The sequence below is a fragment of the Thermobia domestica genome, chromosome 9, assembly GCF_964235325.1.
Source record: "Thermobia domestica chromosome 9, izTheDome1.hap1.1, whole genome shotgun sequence".
NCBI classification, from domain to species: domain Eukaryota; kingdom Metazoa; phylum Arthropoda; class Insecta; order Zygentoma; family Lepismatidae; genus Thermobia; species Thermobia domestica.
Window position 1 is genome coordinate 276,790,053 of NC_137462.1, and position 27,324 is coordinate 276,817,376.

At 36.9% G+C, this 27,324-nt stretch overlaps 1 protein-coding gene across 3 annotated transcripts in view; it reads right to left on the reverse strand.

Annotated features, from left to right (window-relative positions):
- Positions 1-27,324, reverse strand: part of klg (klingon) — a 1,029,592-nt gene that overhangs the window by 786,800 nt on the left and 215,468 nt on the right. The gene's annotated exons all lie outside the window — the stretch shown is intronic.

Sequence of the window (27,324 nt, forward strand, 5' to 3'; positions counted from 1 at the left end):
AGGAAAAGGCAAATAAAATGTTACTGCAGAGTATCGTACGCTGTAGGGCAGAAATGTGGACATTAGACAAAATCGATGAGAAAGGACTGGACGCTTTTGAAATGTGGGTGTGAAGAAGAATGGAGAGGATTAGCTGGGTCGAACGGAAATCGAATGAGAAAGTGTTATGAATAGTAGAGGCGGAAAGAACAATTTAAATATAATTGAGAAGAGACGAGAAACTGTTTGGAACATGAATTAAGAAGGAACGATTTCATTAGGGACATGCTAAAGGGTATGGTAACAGAGAGAAAAGAAAAAGGAGGAGGTGAAAGACTACAGTTGATGGACAATATCAAAAGAGAAAAATCGTACGCGAAACCGAAGAGGTTAGCTGAAGATCCTGGAGCATGGAAGCTTTTCAGTTGCGGCAAGGGAAATGTCATTAATGGCAGGATATTTATGATGATGATGATGATTGCTGAAGTTCTAACTACTGTTCAGGATACCTTCTAATTGTATGATATATGGTCTGCATATTGTCCTCCATTACAATCATTTCTGATATTCTGGGCCAGAGTTTGATATCATTTAATTGAAGTAATTTCACACCTTTTCAAGGAAGTGGGTCAACATCGAAAATACGATTTGCCCAGTGGGAATCCTCCCCAAACGCACAACTAACCGCAGAAGTATCTCGGTTAATTTCTGAGTTATTTGCAGATAATGCATATATCAATAAAATATTGTAAAGTGAGAATAACTATATATATAAAATGGCTGTCATTTTTCAGTGTGGCTACAGTAGATAGAAACATACAAACTTGCATTCCTTAATCTATGCTAGTATTTTGAAACTGACACAAGAAAGAAGTTTCCAGCTTAATTATGTGAGGAGATATTGTCACTGTAAATTTTAAAATGTAAGCCATTGTCACTGTAGATTTAAATGTCAGTCATTGTTTTGGTCTGATTTCCATATTGAATCCAAGATTGCTGATTTTCCCCAAAGTGAGAGAAGATTGAAATTTGAAGGATATGTTCTGGAAAGCATACTGAATATAAGCCAAATGATTTAACTTTATGATTATTTTTGTTCAGGTTTGGCTCAAAATCTGCCTCAATGCACTGGACTAACATTGAAACAGAAATTAGTATATCTATGATTTCAAATTCCTGTCCTTGGAATTCGTCTCCATGTCAGACAATCAGTTCTATCTATCTTCAACCGTTTTCGCTCTATGAGAAACAATAGTGAAACTGGAAGAAGTGTTATCCATTATATCAGCTTTTCCTATTACATACTATAATTAAATAATAAAACTAATTACTGAGCGAAACACGTCAATTTTATTATTAAATCAATATCTTGTGACAATTTCGCCAACACTAACTGATGAAGCGAAGTGTTTAATTGGCGAAATTCGACTCACCTCAGGGAATTGAAGTGTCAAACGCTCTGAAGGTTCAAAATCCCTTAAGTTAGACAACCCACATTATTCTACTATGTTACAGGTTGCATACACTTCAGTCAGTGCAAAGGATGGACATGTGCGCTAGTTAGATTATAAAGTTGATAAATTACAATTTACAAAACAGTAGACAGATTATGGATTAGTAAATCGAAGTTAGCGTTAATGAAGTTTACGTACAGTTAGTTTCAATGGATTACTCTTTAATTAGAAGCGTCAATGCGTGAGAAGAAACTATGGTAATCGTAATAACATAAAGCGAACTCGAAATTTAAACGGATTTGCACGTTTCAAAAACTCCTATATACCGAGAAAATGATCTTTGGACACTTGCTCAGGAGCATACCCACGGGGAAGGATGGGCACGAGCGAGTTCGAGCGAGTTTTCTTGGAAATTCGACTCGACTCCAAACAAACATCTTTGAGCTCGACTCGAGAACTCGGCTCGAAAAATTTCCTCTAAGTCGACTCGAAACTCGACTCGAAATCGGGTTGAGTTTTCAGCCAAAACGAACCAAATCAAGCCAAATCTTCTGTGTAGTTTCAAGTTCTCGTTTCAGGTATCTTACATAGACAATATAATTTACTATCAATAATAATAATAATAATAATAATAATAATAATAATAATAATAATAATAATAATAATAATAATAATAATAATACATGTATAAACATGAAAGATAGGCAATTTGTATCTGAATACTTAAAACTACTTGACTGCCGACTCGGTAGTCGTGAAGTCTAGGAGACAAGGACATCGTTCACTAGGTTCTGGGTTTGCGTTCCGGAGGAACAAGTATTCGATCTCGAGTCGAATATTGTTAATAGGTATAGGGTGTAGGCCAAAAAGGTTTAAAACTGCTCGGTCCGAGATTAGGGTTGCCAACGGCTGGGCTCACAGCTCATTCTCTATCGAATTGAACCGAGAATTGAACCGAGCCAACAGCTCACCCAACCGAAATAGATCGAGCCGATGGCTCACCTGAGCCGAACCGAACCGAGCTGATGGCTCACACCAACCAAGGCGGCTCGATCCATGGACTCAGTTGAGCCGAGTCGAACCGAGCCGATGGACTCAATTCAACCGAGTCAGCTCGAGCCGATGGCTAATTTAATCTGAGTCGAACCGAGTCGGTGGCTCATATCAACCGAGCCGGCTCGAGCCATCAGCTCAATTGAGCCGAATCAATGGCTCAGCCCAGCTGATGCGGCTCAGACCACTGGCTCAATGGCTCATCCCAACCGAGCCAACTTGTTCTGTTCGCTCAGTTGAATCGAGCCGAGCAGGTTGACATCACTACAGGTTGGGTTTCTGCTAGGTTCAAAAATTCGAAAGTGCAGGTTTCAGCATTGATTGTAAGAACTACAATATATATTTATATTGGTGCTCACAACATTTGAAGGTTATAAAAATCTATTGTAGTCTCGTTATCGAGACCAGACGAGATGTGAGCAGTGTCCCCTCTCAAGAGCAACACACTCAAAGTGTTTCACATTACTGCTTATATTCCTTATGGCTTTCGCCTTCTAGTCTAATCAGGCTATGATTTCAAAACGAGTTAAAACGAGTTCAACGAGTGAGCCATTTATCAAACTCGACTCGACTCAAAACTCGATCTCAAAAACAGTGAGTTGGCTCGGAACTCGACTTTAGAAAATTACCTTTGACTGGACTATTGTTCTTTCCTAGGTGGTAGATCTAACGGATCAGGACTACCGAAAAAAATCCTAACATACAATTCTATACTTTCTTAAAAAAAATAAATAAATAAAAACTTGTTTAACAGTGAAATAATTGATGTAGTATGAAAATTTGACCTTACACTTCATATGTACTCTTTCTCTTTTAAAAACGAAGTTCTATCATTTTTTCTGAAAATATAGGTAAAAGTATTTTATAATTATTTACCGTCTTTTCAGGTGCACAATAATGTCCGTTCAATACCACATAGATCTAGTGCCTTGTAGCATTGAATCCCCACCCCTTCGGAAAAAAAAACGAACCCCTCGCAAGAAAGATTTCTGGATGTGCGCATGTGCCTGCCTACATGTTTGTTCTTGGTTAGAGGCCATGGAGTTTATCGTATTCGAATCAAATTTTAAATGTAAGATTTTTGTAGGATACTTCAGATAGGTTTTGGAAATTTCTTCCTCCCCCCAAAAAATGAGGATTGATTACTGTGAAGTAAAAATCAGCAATTGCGAATCACTCGAAAACGATTCTAACGATTTTTTTTAATATTTAACAAATTGATATTCCATTAAGGATCCTATAAGATGATTTAAGTAATATTTCCTTTTTTCGAAACAAAATACGTAAAAAGAAAACAAATCTGAAAGGATAAACTTTTTCCGGAAAATTGTCTAAACTAACTCGGCCATTTTGTTCATAATTGATAAATAAACAGTTCACTAATAACTGAAACAAAATATGATTTAGCTTAAGAAGAAGGAGCGAGAAAATTTGTGTTGCGGTCCGTACCTTTTATATCTTAGAAGCGATAGTAATTCTTGTAGTGGAAAAAAAAAGAGAAAAAGAAAAAACAATAATTTCACAATTTTTTTCCTTCGATATCTTGTCTTCTATGTTTTGATGTTCAAACGTAAAATAAGAGAAATAAGTCCACGAATTTTCATTTATCTTCTTTGAGATCTTGAGATGGAGTGTACTTGAAAGGGATAATGATAAATGTTTGAAACAAATGTCTAGAGATTTAAATAAATTGCTCCTAAAAATGGAAACAAGATACTCTCTTTTTTCTTGAACGATTGTCTTTCTTCAACGGAAAATCAGAAAGAAAAATGTCTGCTGTATAGACCTTCATGATGAAGAAAATATGTAGTATGAAATTGGAGGAAATAAGTGAATAGAAGCAAAAGTGATAAAAGATCCATTCAATTGTTCGATTAGTTTATTCTTTTCTTTCTAATTGTAAGCTAAAGTTGTCTAAATGCTCCTTACACTGATTTCGCTATTTATCTTTTCTTTCTGAAGAGCAGAAACGTGAATTTGTTCTTTAGACAGTCAACTCTTTCGTCTAAATTTTGATCCTACTCAGAGAGTTTTTTTTTTTTTTTTTTATCGAGACAAAACTTTTATTTATAATGTACTGTCATGTCCAAAATTATTGTCGCATATGTATAACTGTCTTCTTGTAAGAATATAGTTTGATAATGATTTTCTAGAGTACTTTTAATACTGATACTATGTGTAAAATCGGGAAATGTATATTTGTGGTAAATTTCAAAGGAAAAAGAATATATAAATACGAAAATTAGAATGAATAAAAACAAAATGTTGCTAAATGGACAGGAAAGTTTTATTGGATCAAAAAATCCAATATATTTCAGACAGATAGTGTAGCCAAACTAAAACTACCACTTAATTCGGTTTGATGTGCTTATTCCGTTAAAAAAAAAATGGAAACTCGATTTAGGGGCCATTAAAAAATTTTGCGGTCCCTCATCCAAAAAATTCAATACATTTCATTCAATCAAATATTTTCTTGTACGCCTTATATCTCGAGAACTACATAGAGTACAGCAAAACCAAAACTACCTCTTATCGCAGTATGATGTGCTTATTCCGCAAAAAATATGAAATATCGATTTAGGGGCTGTTCAAAAATTTTGTGGTCGCTCATCCAAAAAATCCAATGTTTTTCATTCAATCAAACGTTTTCTTGTACGTCTTATATCTGAAGAACTATATATAGTGTATCCAAACCAAAACTACCACTTAGTATGATGTGCTTATTCCGTAAAAAGTACGAAATCTCAATGTAGGGGCCATCCAAAATTTTTATGGGCCCTGATCCAAAAAATCCAATGTTTTTCATTCAATCAAACGTTTTCTTGTACGTCTTATATCTGGAGAACTGCATATAGTGTATCCAAACCAAAACTACCACATAACTCAGTCTGATGTACTTATTCCGTAAAATATACGGAAACTCGATTTATCTAGAGGCCGTTCAAAAATTTTGTGGCTCCTGACCCATCATCTAATAATTGGCCAAGATCGCAATCTTTTGATCCATTTTTGGATCATTCCTTAAATTCTTGTTAAATATAAAATTGATACATTTGAATTCTATTTATATTCAAATATAACCCTGTAAGTTCCGTGCAGAACATCAGTGTCCATCCCCATGTTTCACATCCCTAAGTTTGGCATTTTGTACTAAGCTCTTAAGTGATGTTCCCACCATGGCACAATACGTACATGAAATAAAGATAATTGCATTTAAACAGCTTTCTCATTGTGATATTTCACAAATGAAACTAAATGAAATCTTTCCGTTTAACGTTCCACGGTTATGCTCTTTAGGCTGAGAGCGATAGGGATGCGCACGAGACGAGTCGAGACAGGATTTTCCTGACAAAATTCGAGTCGAGACATCACTTTTACAGCACATTTTCGAGTCGAGACAGCCACAAATCTTGTCTCGTGCGCATCCCTAGAGAGCGACGATGATTAAGGCAGGTGAGTGATGAAGTAAAATTTGGTGCAATGCGAATGTGGGAGGAAACGAAAGTACTCCGAGAAAACCCTCGAACACGATGTGGCCCACCACAAAATAGCTTGTTCGGGAATCGAATAAGGGACCCTACACATCAGAGGTAAGCGTACTAACACTGTGATCTAACACGAAAGTAAACTAAGAATTCAAGTTTACGGTATACTGTATTTGAAACTTGAAATCACAATGGAAACAACATTGTTATATAGTGTGCCCGTTTTATAGCATTATCTACATACAAACACACATACAAACTGTAAATTAACCATGTTAATCTTATTTTGCCTCATCGCTCATGACTTAGGATGTTTTGCCTTCAACATTCCCCTCACCCATCAAGCACGAGCGATGTTACTGGTCAGTACACATTCCCTGGACATTCGCATGCATACGATCGTCAAAATGCTAGTGTTATCAGCTATGTTGTCATGTTCGAAGTAAGTGCCTAAAACGAACAGACAGTATACGTACAATTGAAAATATTTAAATACTATTATTAATAGTAATAGTAATAATAAAGAAATGGAAGTACTGTAAAGGTATAAACTTACAATTTTAGAAATTCATAACGTCCAAAATTCTTTCACTCCATAGGAAGAATGGAATTAATACATACCTGCAAGAAAAATAAAACATTGTTGAAGACAGAATTTACAAAATGCAGTACAAGTAATCATTACAACCTATTTATCTTTTCCTTCTGAAGAACAGAAACGTGAATTTTTCCTCCAGACAGTGAACTCTTTGGTCTAAATCTTAATCCTACTCAGTAGCGTAGCCAGGATGTGTGTTTGGGGGACCCAAGTTCTGTTATAGGTACATATAGAAAAATTTCAAACAAAAAATATATAAACATAAAGTACAAACATCAAAGTACCAAAGTACATTGTCGAACATCTTTGGGGGGAGCGGCTCCTCTGGGCCTCCCTTCCCTACGCCACTTATCCTACTAAAATTTCTTTTTCATATGATACACAAATATAATATAAATAATTCTATTTAATAGTTTCATTATGATATTTTACAAATGAAATAAAATCTTCCAGTTGAACGTCCCATGATTATGCCCTTTAGGCTAAGGGGCACTGATGATTAAGGCAAGAGCATGAAAATGAAACATTTAGTGGAATGAGAATGCAGAAGGTAAAGGGAAAACACTGAAGAAACAAAGACAGGATGTTGTAAACCAGAAACTTACCTTCTCGAGGGTCGAACCAGAGACCACAAACACGGAGATAATCACACTACCACTGAGCCACCGTCCTCCCATATAATATTTCACAGTAATTAACGATTAACATATTTATACAGGGTGTTTCAAAACAACACCGACAACGTTTGGGAGGTGATTCTTGATAGCAAGATAAGACAAAAAGTATAAACCAACTTGGGTGCACAAATGCTTCCTTTCGGAGTTATAGGCTGCCGAAAACATGAAAAAATGAACTTTAAAGGTCCATAGCTCCAATAGTATGGGACCTACCCAGTCGAGTCAAGACTTTACTTAAGAACTGATATGTGCACTATCCAAAAATACATATTTCAGAATCCTAAGGTACTCACGAAACAATATTTATAGAGGGAGTTTGGCTACGGCCATATACTTTAAAGTACTCACCAACTACTTCTATAAAAATTGTCGCGAAAGTACTGCATGATTCTAAAACTTGGATACTTGAATAGGGCACATACTAGTTCCTAAGTGAAGTATTGACCCGACAACTGTAGGTTCCATAGTTTTGGTGTTATGGACCTTCGTTCTGAACCCAATGGAACACATCTGGGATGTGATAGAACGGAACGTCAGAGCACATCGACCCCCTCCCCGGAATTTACGGGAATTATGTTACCTGTGTGTGCACACGTGGTGCCAACTCTCTCCGACGACCTATCAAGGATCATTGCGTCCATGCCAAGACGCGTCGCCGTTGTTATCCGTGCCAAAGTTGGACATACTGACAATTAGGTAGGTAGTCATAATGTTATGGCTGATGTGTGCATATATTTTAACTCGTGTATTTTGTCTCGATTCTAATTCCGAGACGTCTCGTCTTGAATTCGAGTCGAGTCGAGGCAGAAACTGTCTGATGTGTGCATATATTTTAACTCGTGTATTTTGTCTCGATTCTAATTCCGAGACGTCTCGTCTTGAATTCGAGTCGAGTCGAGGCAGAAACTGTCGAGCCAAAAACATTTTCGAGACGAGACTCGAGTCGAGACATTTTTTCGAGACGAGTCGAGACAGGCTTAAATCTCGACTCGACTCATGCGCATACCTATTTAGAATTAGCAGGTGGCAAATATTATTTCATATTAAGTAGCATGCTTCAGGCGATATTTCGAAGTAAATAATAAGGAAAGGAAGAAAAAAAAATAACTAGAAAAATCAGACACCGTTGTAAGTTATAGATAAAAAAGTTAGTCATTAACACGACGGGGAAAACACAAGCTAAGAATGTTCGAATAAAAAAGAAGTATTGAAGAATCTTGGAACGAAAGAAAGAGACAAACGACTGGCTGGAGAAAGAATTCCTCCAGCCTCAGCTCAAATTACGTAGCTCGGAATTCCACAATATGCGTTTCACTGGATATTATAGTGTATGAGTTATTACATCAAGACGCTAAGATGTGTCAGATATATCACTCTTATGAGATGTTTCGTATCAAAAGCTGTATAAGGTTTCATAATTACAAAATATAATATTCGTAAGTCCTGAAATGCACAAGTTCCAAAAAATATGAACAGAATTCCTAAATTTAGGCCTTCAGCAGTTTAGTACTTCATGCAATTTATGATTCATACATCTAGATTAATTTTAGGGATTCTGAATCATGGAACTTGTGTAGCTATATGACTTTTAGGATCTTTTGTACTTGACAAATTGTGAAGTAATATGATTTTTAGGATTTACCATGTTGACCATTTTTAGATCATCTGCACTTCAGAATTGTAGACGTGGGAATCAATAAAGTTCAAGACATCTGCACCTTGACTCCCCGTAGAAAATCACTTTAGGAAGAGAGCATAAAAGCATATAATAATAATATGCTGAGATAATACATAATAAGATCTCCGACTGGGTTAGTTTGGCACAGTCACGCATCTAGCCCGGGGCCTAGCCCCCCCTAGTTTTTGAGTGACAAAATAATTGAAGTTATTATTTATATATTTTTGAAAGTTTGTATTAAACTCAAAATATATCTAACAGTCTGGGGCCTGGCTGCCCCCAAAATCTTTTCCTTCTATTTCCGCCACTGGTTGCCATACAATATGATACAGAGGCATTGTTTTCGTTTCTGTGGCGATAAACCTCCTGGTTTCTGAAGCCCAGAGTTAATAATACAGATGTAAAATTGGATTCCGCTAATGAATATAAGTCGTGTGTCTGATCAAATAAGCTATTCCTTACACGTTACACGTGTGATCTCCAAACCACTTGAGAAATGCAATTGAAGGACGTTTCTACTGAAAATAATGGGTACAATATTGTGTTTCAAGAATCCCACTTATTATTATTATTATTATTATTATTATTATTATTATTATTATTTTTTGCTTGTATTTTTCTGACCAATCAAATCGCTCCTGCTATCGCATAACACTTGTAAATTATCTGTCACGACTGTGGAAAGAAGTAGTGTTCTGGTTTTCCGAAATCGAAACGCTCAATTTCTTGAGCAAACGAAAGTGAAGAGTGTCTGAAAGCCCAACACAAATGTTAATAAAAGGAACACCATATCTTCGTGCTTAGTGGCCAAAAGCGTTTAAGACAGAGCAAACAAGAGCAAATTGGTCGAGAATTCCCATGTATGTATTCTAAATATTGAAACACTTCAATAATACATGATCTATGCTCCCTTCATCCTATTGCGTGTAATACTATGAAAAGAAATCCTTCACTTAACGCCGCATGATCATAACATGTTACTCTGCAGGAAAGGAAGTAGTTTATACATACAGTCTACCATTCCATCCAACTTGCATAAATGTCTTTTCAAAATAAGCTTGCTAAAATTAATCCGATTGTAATAGAAATTGGCATGTATTTTATTGCAGGCTTAAAAAGTATGTTGTTTGGTGTTGAAATTCATCAAAAGACAAAGAAGCGAAAAAAAGGGTAAAATAAATTGTATGTTAGAAGCGTGAACATAAACGTACCAGAATAGTTTTTTTTAATTATAAATTTCTTAAATTTATTGAATTTCAATGTAATAAGATATGTACTTTCTCCGCGGCTTCTTAATCGTCACGACTGGTCCGGTTAAATTATCTAAGAATAAAGGAAGGAACGGAGTAAAGTTTAATAAATTTTAGGTAATTTTAAAGTTTTCTCATTCATATCGCATAATGAAAAAATCCACCACAATATTTACAAATTTTATTAAATTTTGATGAAGGTGAACAGTATATTTTTTCCAAGTCTTTCTAATAATTTTTATTGCTTGGTGTTGAAATTAATTATTAGATTGGCTTTGAGTTTAACGCTCCTTTCATCACCAAGGTTATATAATTTGATTTGATTTCAGATTAGCGTTCCTCTCAGCACCGAAACTACATGAGACGAGAACCTACAGCTTAACGTGGGATCCGAGCTACACGTGAGCTCTCGTTGGGAATCGAGCCCTAGTCTCCCATGTATTGAAATTAGGGGTGCCCAAGAAACATGCAAGACGAGACAGAGCTTTTCCAACAGAAACATTTTCCGAAGCGAGACAGTCCTCTAAAACTATTATATAGTGTGTAGTACTGGTTAAAGTCCTTCAAGAAAGAAAAGAAATGAATTCACCTTAGACAATTTTTTCTAAATATCACGACAAATTTCGTAGAAATTCTACACAGGACCGAACAATAAATAGAATGCCGAATTTAATGTCTCACGATTTTCTCGGAGACTGAAGGAGAGGAATAATTAATGGAATAATAGAATAAAAATTGGTGGAAGATAACGGAAGAACCGCGAGAAAACCCATGAATACGATGGAGTTCAAATTAACATTGCTCAAAGGTCGTCCCTCATACTGGAGTAAGAGCTCCATCATGGCTAACAGTAAGTGGTTAGCGTACTCGCCTTTGCCGTGGGAGATTCGCGTTTGATTCCCGGCGGGAGCCCATGTGGTTCAGATCCTACGTTAAGCTTTAGGTCCACGTCACGTCTCATACAGCCTCACTGTTGAAAGGGATGCTAAACCCAAAATCAAATCAAATCAAATCGTACTGAAATAAATGCACTATCACTGAACCATCGTCTACCAGAAGGAAGCAAATATTTAAAAAATATCAGTACATATAGTTTACTACAGGGGCGGATCCAGGACGGACTTCTAGGGGGGGCGGTGGGTTGTAATACTGCTGCTTAGAGCTACTTTTAAGAACTCTTAACTCTGGGATGGGTTTAATTTATATATAAAATTTAAAAAAATCTCTTCTGGGGGGGGCGGACAATTGCCCCAATCGCCCCCTGGATCCGCCACTGGTTTACTGTGTGTGTGTTTATTACAATATGCAGTAAATCGCATCAGATTTTCTTAAAGAAGAGCAGGAAGAACTCCATTGACAGTTCCGCAATACAAGCGCGGAAGAAAATACAGTGTTAGCACTCATGCTTTAATAGTTAATAACCTGTCTTTTAGTGCGTCCTTTATTTCCATTATCACTCTACAAAATTAGGACATTCATCTTTTCCTTCCTGTTGCGAACGAAGAGGCCAAAGCACAAGCAAGAAAAAGAATAAAAGAAAGCATCGCTCTTTTCTGCAACTCCTTTCCGAAGTTGGTAGATCTTAATAGACAGCTCCTGACATCAGCAGAGAGGAAAGACTAGATCCTGGCTTTTGTAATTGAGTTTACTGTCTTTAGAGCGCCTTGACGCTTCGGACGAAGGGAACAATGGACGATGGAGAGCCAAAAGAGAAACGCAAGGAAACAAGAAGACAAGTTTAGAAGACAAGCCGCGCTCTTCTTCTCTCGTCCGCTTTCATGTATGGTTGTTTTTAATAGTATAGTGTTGTTACACGATGAACCCTGTAGGACATGCATAGATAAGATACTGAGAGACATAATACACACAATACACTTGTCAACTATGTGTCGTTAGTCAAGTTTTACATAACAAAATACAATTTAGAAAAGAACAGCAGTAAACTATTATTCTTCTATGCTGTATACATCTATTGTCGAAGATTACGTTAAAAAAAAAAATATTCTCACAAAGCTTTATCTCATACTAAATTAAATTACTTGTTCGTTTTAGACTTCCTTCACTAAAAAAAAAAAAAAAAAAAAAAAAAAAAAAAAAAAAAAAAGAGTTTAAATACTTTTAAGAGAGATTTCGTGAAGAAAATGGATAAAATAGTCCTCAAAAGGTTTTCTGTGTATGCCCAGAAAGTGCTCATAGTAAAATAGTGTCCCAGTAGAATATACTTAAAATACTTGTAGTCAACCACTTTGAAAACAAATTTTATATTTTTGTACACACATATTTGGAACATACTTGGAAAAAGAATGCTGACTTGGCCTATATCTATATAACGATCAATGCAAAGCTTTACCAGGGGGAAGCGTGATCTACCTGTTTTTTGAGCTGTACTCGTATCTATTAAGTATTCTGCTTTTTTGCAGGTCCTAGGACTAGTGACTTTTTTTTCTTCTTCTTAATTTTCAGTTTGAACCTGGAAATGTTTCTTCCATGCTTCTCGATTTTAAGTTTCCTCTTTCAATTCCCAATATTTTTTTCTATTTTCCAAATCATCAATCACTTGTGTTCTTCTTCTTCCTATTCCTCGCTTTCCTTCCATCTTTCCTTCTATGACGGTATGAAGAAGATAATTTCTTTGCAAGATGTGTCCAATCCAATTGGCTTTTCTACGAAGAATGGTGGCTAGAAGCATCACCTTCTCTCCTATCCGTTTTAAAACGTCTTCGTTTCTTACTCTTTCTGTCCATTTTATCTTCTCCATCTTCCTCCAACACCACATTTCGAAGCTCTCTAAATATTTATTATCTAACTTCCGTAATGTCGAAGTCTCTTAACCATAAAGACCAATACTCCATATATAGTACTTGACCAATTTCTTCCTTAGACCAATATTAAGGCTGCTAGTTAATATATAGCAATTCTCGACCTGATCTCTTTAGTGAGTCTTTCGTCAAAATACTTCCCAGATAGTACTCTTTGTTCTACTTTGACCTGCAAAGGGTGCATTTCCACGGGATATTCTCATGACTTTCGATGTTAGTTCCCATTTCATATAGTTTCTCAGTGTCAGCTATTTTGAAAGTCATCTCCTATAGTCCTTTTAGCTATAATAACCGTATCATCTGCATACCTGATCTTGTTAATGCTCTGCCCTCCAATTTTGAAATCTCCAATTCCCATTAATGCTTCATCCATTAACCTTTCACTGTCAGTGTTGAATAATTGGGGCGACATACTACATCCTTGTCTCACCGCTCTTCCAATCTCCACTGGTTTCTCCTACATTCAAGCGCATCTTGACTCGTTGTTCTATGTACAGGTTGCGAATGGGCCGTCGGTCTCTCCAGTTGATCGCAATTTCTTTAAGTATTTGCAAAAGTTTCGTGAAATTGACCGTGTCGAAAGCTTTATGCTAGTCTATGAAAACACAAACACAACTCTTTCTTTACGTCCAGAACTCGTTTTGAGATAATTCTCATCAACCCAATGGCATCTCCGTTGCCTTTTTGTTTCGGGAATCTGAATTGATCTTCGTCCAACATCTCTCGCATCTATATCATACATAAATGAATGTGACTATGTTTGTGACTCCATAACTCTTGAACCACCCCACCAAACACGATCAAATTTTCAATATAGACGAGGTTCGGGCCTGGAATGTTTTTTATCATTTCACTTTGACAGTGCAACGTAGAGGAGGAGGAGGAGGGAGAGATATTTAAAAATGATCGAAAATGACCGATATTACTGTCGAATCCAAAGTTCTCTGGGTCGCTGAAAAAAAACAGTGATACTTTCGATGCCATTTGAATTCAAATTCAGCCCTGCAACTTGGTTGAGAGGGAGGGGAGGGAGATAAATAAAAATAATTTAAAATAATCAATATTAGTGTCGAATCCATAGTTTTCAGAGTCGTTGAGATGAACAGTGACACTTTTGATGCCGGTTAAATCCAAATTCAGCCCCGCAACTTGAGGGAGGGCCAGATATATATAAAAATGATCGAAAATGACCAATATTAGTACCGAGGTTTTCGGGGCCTCTGCGAGGAATAGTGACAGTTCCGATGCCGGTTAAATCTAAATTCAGCCTTTTATGTTCAAAATGAAACATTCTCCCCATGCGAAAAACGGGTATTCGGGTAGTAGAGTAGAGGGGGGCAAGAGTACGTGGGGGGCAAGGATACGATTCCCTAAAATCAGGTGAATATATTCGCGTATGGCAATAATGCGTCACGTGAAGTTTGATGTTAATGGCGTCTAGAACCTAAACAAGTTTGAGTGTGCTGCGGCAAACTATAAGCTATCTAGGTAATTATTTATGTTTTTCTAATAGTTTGATATAATATTGGGACATAAGTAGTTAATGAATAACTTACATAATTTTATAACGATTTCAAAGTACTATAAAGCGTTAGTTTCTAACATATCCATTGTTTGACAGGATGGAGTAAATTGCCCTTCTTCCAACAGTTGGCTGTACAACATCACGGGAAAGTCAATTGTGTAGTGAGGGGGCAAGGGTACGCAGATACCTACGGGGCAAGGGTACGCGTGCGTACTCTTGCCCCTTCTGTTCTATGAAAAAAGAATCAAATTTGATTTAGATCTAACAATCAAAAAAGAATGTAGATTCTGTTGTAATAAAGAGTGACGGCAAACTTGACGAATACTGGTTTCCATATGTAGCCTCTAACGTTAAGAATTCTGAAGAATCCTGATATTTTCTTACGTACGAGGGATAATTTTTTATTCTAAATACCACTCCTTACATAACAGTATCTAAGGTGGTATTTGAGTTTTCGAAACAGATAAACGTGTGAGGTAGTTACATCTGCAGTTATTGAATAACGTTACGCTTGCTTATTTTATTCAGGTTTCAGAAATGCTACGCTTTGTCCTCTTTTATCTTAAATGTCAGTAGTTTTCAGTAATAAATTTCAATGGGCCTTATGCAGAGTCGTGCTAACGCGTGATTAGTGCCATACTAAAAAGTTCGACTACCGTATGTTTCCTGTAGTAGTCAGTCCTTTAGTAATCATACCTTAAAACGACTCTGCATAAGGCCGTATCAGTCCAATGATTGGTATGGGATCCTATAAAGATATATGAAGCTAACCTAACCTAACATTTGACAATATGTAGCTTCATCAAGGATAGGTCGAGAAGTTTTCAAGTTACCCTCGTAGGTGACAAACATTCTGCAACTGATGGAATAAGCTGAATTTGGAAATATATTTTTATAAAGGGTCTAAATATTATCTGACTTTTTTGTATCCTATGCATTCCCATTACTGATATAAGGAGAATTAAGGATGTTTTTCTTTTTTAAAATGAGAATCTGCAACGTCTTTAGGTACAATAAAGCCAGTAGTCCTATTTACCGAATAAATTGAGAACGGATTAGTGGAATATATCACATTACTGGATCAATTCTTCTATGACAACTTTAAAAGATCTACGAAGAATGGCATACAATTTTGCTGAACGTAACTATTTGCCCCATATCCTTTAGCCATGTGAATCGAACGGCAGGAAGAGATTGGACAGAGTCTTTCCGTCGTAGAAATTTAACAACTGCTTTGCGACAGCCTTCAAAGACTGGTCTGGGGAGAGCTCGTGGTTTTAGCAAGCCACAAGTTGAATGTTTTTTTAATTGTCTAAAAGATCTTGTAAGACAAAACGGCTTTTCTCCACGGGATATCTACAACATGTACGAAACTCTCATAAATACGGTTCCTCATAAAGTTCCAAAAGTCGACTAAGAATCAGTTGTGAATAAAACTGTATCTAGTGATTTTGGAGTTAACATAACAGCTATTTCCTAGTGAGTGCATCTGGTTCCTTTATTCCCCATATATTTCTTACAAAACAAATGAAACAAGAATTATTCGATGGCTCGCCGCCGGGTTCTGTGGGAATATCTAATTCTGGTTCATCAACTCACAACTTTTCGTAGAATGGTTATATTATTTACACCAACATGTGCGATCAAATTCGGTTACGGAAAAGGTATTGTTACTTGTTGACAATCAGACCTCTCACATTTCAATCGAAGCGATTGATTTCTGCAGGCAAAATGGAATTGTGATGTTGAGTTTACCACCAAATCACAGCCATAATTTGAAACCATTAGATCGCTCTTTTTTGACTCGCTGAAATCCCGGCGTTCAACAGTGTGTGATAAATGGATGAGGAATCATCCATCCCGCCTAGTTCCAAGTTGCGAGTTTGTTTACTGAGGCTTACTACAAAGCTGCAACCATTGGTATCCAGCCTTCAAGAATCTGGAGTTGTCCTACTGAATCCAGATGTGTTCACTGAAGAAGATTTTCTTCCTTCTATTGTGAATGTGGTAGACTTAAATGTAGAAGCCAGATCTAAAAAAGAAAGCATTCCTGAAGCAACAAATCAAGCATCAGACCTGAATAGAGCCCAAAATTGTTCATCGGAAGATTCACTGGAAGTAAAAAGGGACCCATGCGGTGCATCCAGATCAAACACTCCTTTGCCAGTTGCTCGTCCTCCTCCATCTGTTACCAAACCTTTAAACAGTAACGCTAGATCCTCACTAGAAGCAAGCAATAGCTCATGCGGACTTTCCACTTCAAACACTCTTCTGCCGGTTGCTCGTTTTCATTCATCTGTTACCAAACCTTCAACCAGTAACGCTGTATTCTCACTAGAAGCAAGCAGGAGCTCATGCAGATTGTCCACATCAAACACTTCTCTGCCGGCTGCTCGTTCATCGGTTACCAAACCTCCAACCAGTAAAGCTGGATCTTCACTGGAGGTAAGCAGGGGCCCATGTGGACCGTCCACATCATGCACTCCTTTGGTGGTTGTTAGTCCTCCTCCGACTCAACCAAAAAATCTTGATCTTCTTGAGGTCAATCAGAGATTTTGACATCCTCTCCTTTCAAGAAGAACTTACTTCCGAAACGGCGCCCTCCAAAGAGCAAAGGCAAACATCATCTTGCACCAAGAAAGCTACAACCGAAGTTGTAGCTACAACTTCTCAGGTCAGTGAGGAAGTAGTATACGAGTGTCCATTACGCAATATCATCTACAGTGATCCACCAATAGAAGACTGGATCAAGTGCGCAAGATGCCATGAATGGTGGCATGAACAATGCACATGATATAAAGGAGTAGGCACCTTCATCTGTGATAATTGTTAGTGCTCTTTTGGGTGCGTACTCTTGCCCCTTTGATTTCGTACTCTTGCCCCACATATAGGGGCAAGAGTACGAATTTGAATGTTATCATTTTACGAATTATAGTTCGTCCAAGGACAGAGGTATATAAAAGTTGAGTTCACATTTCGTAAAGGAGAGTTTAAGTTTTGTGTTTCATGTAAAAGTTTTCCGTTGTAACTATTTTTTACCAAAATATTTAAGTTTAATTAAAATTTGCGTACTCTTGCCCCCCTTTCCTATAATACATATTATATATATATATATATATATATATATATATATATATATATATATATATATATATATATATATATAGATAGATAGATAGATATAGATATATAGATATATATATAGATATATATATAGATATATGTCTATCAAGTATTTAAATCTATATTTATTACTATTATGAAATAAGTTTGCAAAATTATAAACAACGGCCATATTATATACAACTAAAGAATTGTTATTTTCATTATATACTGATACTCAAAAATGGCGCCTAGACATACAGAGTTAAAAAAGTTTCCACAATCTCACAAGGAGAAAATAGTTCTAATCGCCAACATTTGGTGTTGCATGTTAGCAAACAAGAACTGTCACATTACTTTGCCATTGCTCTTTTTAATAACAAATATGTTCGCTACGTGCCGCAAAACTAACATATAATTAGCAGATGCAAGTTGTTATTTGCGACTGAAATGAAAATCTAATTGTAATCATTTTAATAAACAGAACAACCGACAGTATTTATTTTTACTCCAAGAAAGAAGCAGCCTAATAAAAAATTAAAATTAAGAAACATTCCCCCCTCCACATCATTTATGTATGTATGCTTCTATGTTGTTCTTTTTTCTTTTCTTTTCTTTTTTTTTAAAAAAAAAGATCCTTCCCGCGAGCCAGAAAACAAAAATAGTGTATTCTCTTCTTAATTATTTCTGCTTTCCCATCATTTTCGTTTGCATTTTTTCTGAGATAATCTTCGGGCGTTGTACAGTGGAGGAAAGGGAGTTCTCTCATCCTTTGCATTGAGAGAAGGGAAGAAAGGGGTTTTAATACGGGATTTCAGAGGAACAAATTAAGGGAACAGATTTCTGTGTATGCTGAGGAGGAAAGTGCAGAAGAAGAAAACTAATAACTGCAAGGTATTCAAAAGCGTATACTACATTTTTTGTCATTAATTTCGTTCCTCAGCAAACTAATATCATTTTAACATATACATTATTATTATTATTATTATTATTAATAATAATAATAATAATAATAATTATCAGATCTATAAGTACTGTAAAAAGTTTTGTCTTTCAGGATCGAGGTAAAAGATGGTGCACGGGAGTTTCGACTTTCCCATCACCTTTTATAATAACGCTTCCTCTTGTATACAAAACATATTACAAATAAGTATAAGTTTCTCTAATGAGAAATATTATCTGGAGGTTTGTTGGTGAAATTATAGGGGCCCAATGACCATGCGTCTTAGAGAGGGTATTAAGGAACTGTCAATGACCAGGCGTCTTAGAGAATATAGGACAGGTACTCCTCAATGATCAGGCGTCTTAGAGAATATAGGACAGGTATTTCTCAATGACCAGGCGTCTTAGAGAATATAGGACAGGTACTCCTCAATGATCAGGCGTCTTAGAGCATATAGGACAGGTATTTCTCAATGACCAGGCGTCTTAGAGAATATAGGACAGGTACTTCTCAATGATCAGGCGTCTTAGAGCATATAGGACAGGTATTTCTCAATGACCAGGCGTCTTAGAGAATATAGGACAGGTACTTCTCAATGATCAGGCGTCTTAGAGAATATAGGACAGGTATTTCTCAATGACCAGGCGTCTTAGAGAATATAGGACAGGTACTCCTCAATGATCGGGCGTCTTAGAGAATATAGGACAGGTATTTCTCAATGACCAGGCGTCTTAGAGAATATAGGACAGGTACTTCTCAATGATCAGGCGTCTTAGAGCATATAGGACAGGTATTTCTCAATGACCAGGCGTCTTAGAGAATATAGGACAGGTACTTCTCAATGATCAGGCGTCTTAGAGCATATAGGACAGGTATTTCTCAATGACCAGGCGTCTTAGAGAATATAGGACAGGTACTTCTCAATGACCAGGCGTCTTAGAGAGCTGGTGGTTTGATCAATCAGTCAAAATTGATGTCTTCTATGGTGTCCTGTCTTCTTTTGTGCAAAAACGTTGCTGACTGCTTGAATCTTCGTTACTTGCCGAACGTTAGCGATGATGGACAGCACCTTCTTCGTGATTGTCGTTTGAAGAGTGTTCTCATCTAGCAAGTGGTGTATAACCATTAGGTAATGAAATATCCCTATTTAGTAAGATCTCCTGGAAAAGTAGTTACACCGTTATAGAAGTGTTATAAGTGCACGCTACCACTGTCATTCGGTAGATTTGTGCGATAATAAGGTGAAAAAGATGGACTTATGGATACCTCATGAGTTGATACAGACTAAAAAGAATCGTTGTCTGGAGGTTTGCAGTTCTCTGAGTGTAAGGAATAACCAAGAAAGTGATCTGCATCGGATTATCATTTTAGATGAAAAATTAATCTGCTAGTAAATGGTCAGTTCAGTACTTAGATTTTGATTAAAGTCCACGATGGTTTCCAAAAGCTCCAGATGATGATGCTGGAGGAGTTAATCCATCACATCCTTTCTCGTCGATGCGAAATCATTAATTTTCATTGCTACAGTGCTAAACCTCATGAAATGCATCGCAACTTTGTCCGGAAAAATACTCAAATGTTCAAAACACGTGGTGTTCTTTTGTTGCACGACACTGCACGACTACATGTCGGTCAAGGACGTTGCAGACTCCCCACGAGTCGCAGTATGAAACTTTTCCTCACCCACCGTATTCTGATTACGTTCCTTCCACTCACTACCATCTCCTCCGGCAACTCGAGCAGTTCTTGGGAGAGATGCCTTCTCAGATGATTGAGCTGTACAATAGTTGGTAAATAACTGATTTACATAGTAGGCTCCAAACCTGTGACGGCCCCCTCTGGCAAATGCAATTATCGGGTGAGTTCTTCTCCAGAGGACTCTCACCATATGAAGGTGTCTACAATTATTGATTTTCGTAGTTTTGTTAGATATTGTTTTGCGTTTATCTGTTTCAGTTACGTCACCATTTTAGGTACAACAGCGATTGGTCTTCTATAACTTGCAGACAATGTTATAGTCCGCAACAGATAAACGAAAAACTTGTAACAAACCTACAAAAATTAGTAATTCTAGACACCTGTTATAGATCGGGAAGTTCTTTACAGAAGAACTCTTCAAATAATCTGCACTTACCAGAGACGGCCATGAGATTAAGCTGAAACTGGTTTAAACCAAGATACAACAGTAATAATAATAACTGAATAAATGAAAATAACGGATTCGTATATTAACAATGTTTTGGTATAATAATAATAATAATTATTATTATTACCGGTACTTCATAGCTATAATTCATAAGAATTTCTACAAGAGCACAAAGATGGGTGTCCACAGAAACTCGTGCCTAGGAGTCACTGAAGGCCTGGATTTCTTTTTTCTAGAAAAATACAAATCAATTATAATAAGAAATTTATGTCATTAGTACTTTTGTTGTGATACGAGTTACTCTGCCAGAAGAAAGAAAAAGAAGCCTCAGGTCTGACTCAAAGGGTAACGCTAGACATTATGTAGACATTCAGATGTTTGTTGTGGACGTTGGAAAATAGCCGATAAATTTATTTTCCGTAGGAATATTATCGATGCATAACGCTTTACATTGAGGTAGGTCATTAAAATTGTAGTACTCTATTATGGTGGCAAACTGTGAGAATTGTTCTGAGCCGGATTGGGCTTAAACCTATTGAACCGATTGCTTCGAATTGGGCCCCGCGTCTCATAGGGACCCGCGCTAGAGTGTAAACTGCTCTCGGATTGTCAAACATACATCCATAAAAGAACACATTACAATATACGCTTTTCTTGATAATCTCAGTAACTGTGACATCAGGAGAACGGAGTTTTCCCCACGTTGAAACTGACCAGAACTTAGTTGAGATCATCAATTCAGCAAAAACATTTTAGCAGTTTGGCCATTGGAGTTGAAATTAGTAGGAATTTGAATATAAGAGAAAAGTCTATTTTAAAAAATCTGAGAAAAAAACGCAAATTAACAAAAAGGATTAACGTGATTTCTGGAACTTCAGAGAGTATAATTTGTTTCCATCAGTGCACTTAAATTTTCATTATTTTTTCCTAAAGAAAAAATCATTAATTATTGCACACTTACCAAAAATGGTACTCTGTCAATGTATTTTTCAGAAAAAAATATTGTTAGCTACCTGTGGGGTTATAAGAACAAAGTCTTTATAATAAAAATGAAATGTAAAAATGTTTGGCCTCTAATTACTACAAAGAATAAGAAATTATCTCTGGTAAACAAAGTATAATGGATCATCAGAAAATTACGTTTAAATTGATGTCAAACATCATTGCTTTAGGTTGTATAGGCATATACTTTCTTATACTCCTTGTAATGGAAGATTTTAGCTAACAAAATTTTTGTGATTAATCATGAAATCTTATATCTTAACACATTAAAATGTTGCCAAAGAATAACAATACTTGTATACCATCTCAAGCCACAAGTAGACTACGTGAGGTTTTAACCTCACCAATAGGTTTTCAGGTTTAACTAAAAAAATAAATAATATTAATCTCTCGGAAACATATTTGTTTTAGCATCAGTTTCTTTCAGTATATCGTCCCAAGAATTTGCCTTTTAGACTAAAAGGGACGATGATTTAGGCAAGTGAATGACGATGGAATATTTGCTGGAATCAGAATGTGGGAGGATAGGGGGTATCCTGAGAAAACCCACTGACACGATGTTATGTATTACGAACGTACTGTTATGTATTAGTAGGGATTGAACCAGAGATTCCACTCAATAGAGGTAGTAAGCGCTCTATCACTTAGCCAGCGTGTCCCTTGGGATCAGTTTAATCAATAATATTCTAGGGTTTATATATCCTCCTATAATACAAGTATGTGAGATTTTACCCCTCACCAATAGTTTTCGAAGTTTAAGCAAAAATATATTTTAACCTCTTAAGCTCAAAAAAGATCTAACCGCAGCACATATTTCAATGTATGGGATACGGATACGGATAACCATCGTTAAAATTAGTGATACTCGTGGAGATGTTAACGGTTGACTTCATTACAGAAGTCAGCTGAGATAACACCTCTAACTGTCTTTTGCAAAAATAAATTAATAAATAAAATTTTACAAAAATCAAGAGTAATCGTGTAAAGTGACGTACTAATAGTACAATACTATATGGCTCATTAGTGTGATCCTAACACAAGAGTATACGAATCACATGTGGCATAGCTAGTGAAACCACTTGACACACTGTAAACACTAAATCAGCAATAACAGTATTCAGATGTTGTGTCCCCAAACAAAACGATACAACGAACAAGGAAACATACACAAGTTCTGTACTGCCACAGTTGATGAGTTACCATATTTACCAGACTATATATTGTAAAAAGGGATCAAATACTTAGATAACTTTAATCTCTCTTTTGTTGAGCGACTTCTATCTCGAAATGATCCTTGTTTTACCTCAAATTAATTCAACCAAAAGATGTTATCCCTTGAGAGTAGATGTACTTGTTTTTAGCTTGGCCTCATATGGTACAAAGCACGCAGTACTTTAAAAAATTCTATGGCAACAAAACAGGAGAAAGATCTGAAGATGGAAAGTAATTTTCGGTTTGAAAATTGTCGTTGGAACAAAGAGGGTAAAAGAACAAATTAAGGGAAACTAGACCACGCAATATTTTTTTTAAGTGGAAAAAGTGAGGAGGGATGAATTTTAAATAAAAAATGAGGGGCACTTCAGGGGTTGCTGGGTTAGTTTGCGGGCAAATCATAGCAGGATGTAGTTGTGGCGGTAATTTGTCCCTAGATAGCACAATTTTCACTCCTCCTTCCCATTGTCTCTGGCATCTTCCCCTTCCAGTTGATTGAAATGAAGACAAAACGTAGAGGAAGAGAAGAGAAAGAAGCTGAAGAAGAAGAAAGATAGACAGAGGAATGACTAGGTCCCCATCTGCAATCAAAGGAATTGTTTTGCTTTATCTCCTGAGCACTGGTTCCGTATCACGGTCTGTCTCATCCCTGCTAATTCCACGCTTCTGGATTAGAAACGCTGCACATCCACCTGTGGCCAATGAAAAGGAAAGAAAAAAAGTTTTCTTTTTCTCTTTTAAAAAACGAACCCACTATTTGTCTTTGGTGGTTGGTAGGGGTAAATAGGGAGGAGCCCTTCGATGACATTCCTCTTCTTTTATTTCTAATTTTGTTTTGTGTGTCTGCATCTATTGATACCCCAGGTCTATAATCTGGTCATTTATTTTTTTTTTTTCAAAATATTATTTTGCAAAAATAGCAACACGACATAATAATAATAATAATAATAATAATAATAATAATAATAATAATAATAATAATAATAATAATAATAATAATCATCATCATCATCTTTCTAGTCCATAATGGCTTTTGGGGACTAGATGGAGCATGCTCATCTATACTACATCGTGGCTGACTTTATGTTTGGCTCGAACCAATGAGAGCACTGTGCGCTGTTGTCAAACCTCCGATGAGACGTTCTGTGCAGGTACATCCACCAACTGCATCGGATTGAAGCTCCGGTCCGTGTTTACGGAATCTTAGGTCCTGACCTCATAACCTCGTTTGCGTTTAGTTCTTTCTTTTGAATTATAGTCTCTTTCCAACATTCAAGTTATATCAGATCTGGGAGTACAGTTTTAATATGAATCTCGTATGCTCCCACCGGAAACTCAGCAATGCTGTTTAATATTGAAACTAATATAAGTTATGAGGGATGATAGTGATATGTTTCATGTTCCTATGGATAATTAAGAGAGGTAAAGCTACGCCCCTTATAGGAACAAATGGTGTGAAGGTAAGGCACTTTGTAACGTCGATATTTGGAAGACGTGATGAGATCAATATCACGTTCCGATCATTTTCACTCCCTTCTAGCGGAGCACCCATGGGGGCCCACTGGGTTCAGATCCCCCCCAAAACTTTGTAACTCAACTTGCATTTGTACACTTCCTCCAATCTATACTTGTTTAACAACCTAATGATTGATGTAGCGTGAAAATTTGATTTTACACTCCATCTGTACTCTTTCTCTTACAAAAATAATCTAGTTCTATCATTTTTTAAATGAAAATAAGTGGAAGTATTTTAAAATTACTTATTGCCTTTTCGGGTGCAGAATAATACCTGTTTAATATTACATAGACGTAGTGGATTGTAGTATTTGGACCTCCCCTACTTAAAGCTTGGATCCCCCCGAACAAAAATTTCTGGATGCGCACCTGCTCCCTTCTTCTAGGTATACCCGAATTCCTATTTAACGGAGGTTGGATGATTCTCTAAGCCACAATCGGACAAACATAAATGTGAGAATAAATCTCGACTCCCAGGTATCGAAGTTCGATCGCTTAGTTTAGTTAGAACACATACATTTTATTCAGTACGCGTCTCTTGTTTTCATGAATAGTGTACATAAAATGCATTAAACCAAACTTCAGGTTTCACCTGCGTCAATTAGTGTGAGTTTCCAATTAGTACGAAGTCTGCCTTCTGGTTAATGGTCACTTCTCGTGCGGAGAACCAGGGCTGATAACCGGAAACCTATAGCTATAGTGATTTTTAGCGTCATGTTACAGTACTTTCTAAATTCAACTGTTGGTGCATTTCCTTTCGAACTATTTTTTTTTTCTTGCCAAGAATGTATCAGGAAATACTCAGCCTATTATCTATTCTGAAAGTACGACAACCTTCCTAATTTAGAGAATACGATAGAGACCTGCACGGGCCGAATTTTTCGGCTCGAGCCCAGTCCAGCCCGAATGTGCCTAGGCCCGGCCCAGCCCGGGTCCGAAAAGTTTTGAAGATTTTCGGCCCGAGCCCGGCCCGGCCCGATAAGTTTTTTAACATTCTTGGTCCAAGCCCGGCCCGGGCCCGATAAATCTTAAAAGTTTCATTTCGTAACATTTTTCACGGACACACTTCTTCAACGTTTGCCTTTATTCTAATTATCGTTTAACGAAAGTCAATAATTATTGCAATTAATCGGCCCCACCCGGCCCGACCTGAAGAGAAATCAGTGTCGGCCCACCCAAGCCCGGCCCGGCCCGAAAAAATAACAAGAGTCGGCCCGTGCAGATCTCTAGAATACGATAGGTAGAATGAATTAGTATTATTATTTTGATGGCCTTTGTTCTAATTATGAAAGAAACGTGTGGAAAGATGATCTGTAACCAGCAAAATCCAGGTCCTCCTTGCTGGTCTAAAATGAAAATGACATTGAATCTTCCAGTTTAACGTCCCACGATTATGCCCTTGACACTGATCAATACAAATGAATGTTGATGGAAGAATTGGTAAAATAAGAAAGTGGGAGGAAACGGGGGTAACCCGAGAAAACCCACGGACACGATGTGGTCCACCACAAACTTACTTATTGACCGGGGACCGAACCAGGGACCCCACATATCAGAGACAAGCGCTCTACAACCGTGCTCATCTCCTTGCTAGTCTAGTGGGTAGTAGAAGCACTTTTGGTAAATAAGGTCCCGGGTTCGATTTTTGGTGGTAGAGCACTGAGAGTATTACGTTGTTCCGATTCTACTTTAAACTGGAAGACCGTGTTTCATATTGCCACGTTGCTGAAAATGAATGTTAAGGTGCAGCAAAATAATAATAATAAGAAATTGGATTTCTTTGTTGGAACGGTTTACTTTGAATAAGTGAAACATTCTGAAGTAACAAATATATACTTTTACTGAATAAATCAGATGCTTTAAATGAGGCTTATTTCTTTAAGCTTCATCGTACTCATAATGAGAGTTGAAGCTCAACCAACTTCGTACGGAAGATGTATAATGCAACGTATTCAAGCAGTAACTGCGTAGCTGTCATCGAAGTTCCAGGTATCAGTTCACTCTTTGCCCCCATTTTGTCTTCAGCCGTCGCTTCAGTTCGTATTTATCGCATTATTCTTGTACGAGAGTTCTAGTGACAACCCTCTTTTCTCAAGATATTTGTCAACACTACTTAAGAGTGGGTACGATATCCCTCCAGGGGTAGCAGAGAAGGGAAACGTGTGTGATGAATTGAAACTTGGATTTCAGATAGAAGTGGCGGGAATTTAACAGATAGAGAGAAAACCTGAGCCCTGTCTCTTGTTGCTTGCAGATAAATTGTCCCCCCCCCCAACGCCCTATGGATCTTATACCATTCTCCGCTCTTTCCCCACCAAATGCTTCACACAAAGGAAGACTCGGTCGTCTTCTCGCTCTGTAACTAAACGAGCTTAAATAATTCTCAATGCTGCAGAAATGAATATTAGCTTTTGGTTTGTATTCGGGTTTCAATACCATTTCTGTTAATATTCTCCATCATACCCGATGCTTCATTCTTATTTTCATTTCTTGATTAAAAGTGTGCGTGTATACGTATATATACATAGCCTTATGTGTATAGTATGCGTCTGTGTGTGTGTGTGTGTGTGTGTGTGTGTGTGTGTGTGTGTGTGTGTGCGCATGAGTGCATCAATATTGGCAGGATATTGCCCTATAGGAGCACTATCGAATGCTTTGATTTCCCCATTTCAATTCAGCCTTTTTTTCTTTTCTGTTTGCACAGCTGCGTTCAAAATAGGATGAATATATATATATATATATATATATATATATATATATATATATATATATATATATATATATATATATATACGCGTATATATTCGAATATAAGGGAGCTCATCCCGAACGCTCGTGGTCAATAATGAACGTTATGAGTTCACCTTTATGTCATATCTTTTCATT